This window comes from Laccaria bicolor, genomic scaffold (assembly GCF_000143565.1).
Source record: "Laccaria bicolor S238N-H82 LACBIscaffold_2 genomic scaffold, whole genome shotgun sequence".
Taxonomy (NCBI): Eukaryota; Fungi; Basidiomycota; class Agaricomycetes; order Agaricales; family Hydnangiaceae; genus Laccaria; species Laccaria bicolor.
The window spans coordinates 2,224,240-2,226,515 of NW_001889873.1; positions in this window are offsets into that span (position 1 = coordinate 2,224,240).

The window sequence follows — 2,276 nt, forward strand, 5'->3', positions numbered from 1 at the left end:
GAACATAATTCAAACAGATTTGGGAAGCTACAGTGTAGGGCTACAACTTTCTTTTTTTGACTATTTTTGGTAATTGGTCATGTGACCACCCTCCAGGCAAACCCATTGCATGGACCCTGACATGTGGGATACATTTGAAAAATTGCAATGAAATGCCCAGGGCTCCATTTGAAAAATTGCAATGAAATGCCTGGGGCTACATTTGAAATTTTGCAATGAAATACCAGGGTATCTATTGAAAAATCACAATGAAATACCCAGGGATACATTTGAAAAATCGCAATGAAATGCCAAGGGTATCTATTGAAAAATCGCAATGAAATACCCAGGAATACATTTGAAAAATCGCAATGAAATGCCCAGGGCTCCATTTGAAAAATCGCAATGAAATGCCCAGGGCTACATTTGAAATTTTGCAATGAAATACCCAGGGTATCATATTGAAAAATCGCAATGAAATACCCAGGGATACATTTGAAAAATCGCCATGAAATACCAAGGGTATCTATTGAAAAATCGCAATGAAATGCGCCAGGAATACATTTGAAAAATTGCAATGAAATACCCAGGGTATCATATTGAAAAATCGCAATGAAATACCCAGGGATACATTTGAAAAATCGCCATGAAATACCAAGGGTATCTATTGAAAAATCGCAATGAAATGCGCCAGGAATACATTTGAAAAATCGCAATGAAATATCCAAGGGATACATTTGAAAAATCGCAATGAAATACCCAGGGTATCTATTGAAAAATCACAATGAAATGCGCCAGGTATCCATTGAAATTTTGCAATGAAATATCCAGGGATACATTTGAAAAATCGCAATGAAATGCCCAGGGTATCTATTGAAAAATCACAATGAAATATCCAGGGCTGCATTTGAAATTTTGCAGAAAATGCACTGGGTATCTATGGAAAATTCACTATGAAATACTCAGGCCTACATTTGAAATGCCTTTCAAAAAATCCTAAGCATTATAGATATGGCCTCTAGGCTTAAGTCTAAGTTATAGAAATGACCCTCTAGGCTTGGGTCTAGGTTATAGAAATAAAGTGGTAGCCACTAGTGGCTTGAAGCTGGCGATGACATTCGACACACATGGCCCTACATTACTGCCCGGCCTCACATGCTCTTCACTGCACTTTACTTTGGTGACACACAAGATCGCACTTTTCCTCCCGACTTCACATATACTTCGCCATACTTCACTTTGCGGTCACATATATTCCACCATATCCTCAGCCATGCATTTACGTCCACACTATGCAATAATTTTGTGCATGCCAGAAGTGCCAGTGCTTCACCCCACTACTCTACGACGATCATGAACCCGCCCGCACATGGCACACCACCAGGTCCACGCCCCACACCAACCATTCACAAAAGGTTCCCTACTACATCACGACATTCTCGTCTTGCAGCCCCACCATTTCTTTCCAACCCCTAAAGCCCCCATGCCAATCGGAACCCAGAGCCATAGTCTATGTATACTGCATACCAAGAGATTTCGTCAGGCGGGTGTACACAAGATACATACGATGGGTGACTTACTAGCTCCCTGTCAATCATCCTATGCATTGGCCATGATATTCTCCAACTCATTACTTTCACCTCACCCGAGATTGCAGATGTCGAGGAAAGCCAAGTCTCAAGAGAGGGAGCATTTTTGATCTGGAATGTACCTGGACCGATGATTAAGGAGCAAGGCTGCCGGGCATCGGGAAACACATGAAACCCCGGCAACTGCCCCTGAGCCTTCACAAACACTATTTCCTGATGTCCGCTCAGCCCCTAACGACTTGCCGCCCGATGCGACTGTGGTCGACGAGGGGGAGATACCTTCACCCACATTAGCGATGCCCATACACACCATATTTGTACTCACATGAATGCTTTGTGTCGTCGCCCACACTCGCTTCGCCCAAAACCCTGCCCTAGTCCTACAGCAAGAGAGCGTGCCGTGTATTGTCAGAGGATTATCAGACGGCCGCTGGGGGATCAGAGGATCATCATGATGTCCACGGATGCACGGGGGAGGTACTTGTACTCACAGAGTCAATGTGCAACCCATTCCACCTACCACGCCCATCTTCACCAATCAGAATTCCCAACACACACATCTGTCGTGTCTGAACTTACACCACCGCCGTTTAGCTTCCCATCGCACGATCAACGCTCAGCGCTCAGCTCCTGTACTCACTCCACCACCCGAGCTAAGACACCAGACGTCCCCTTCTGCGCGTCAATGTTTCCTGCCATTGTCAGCTG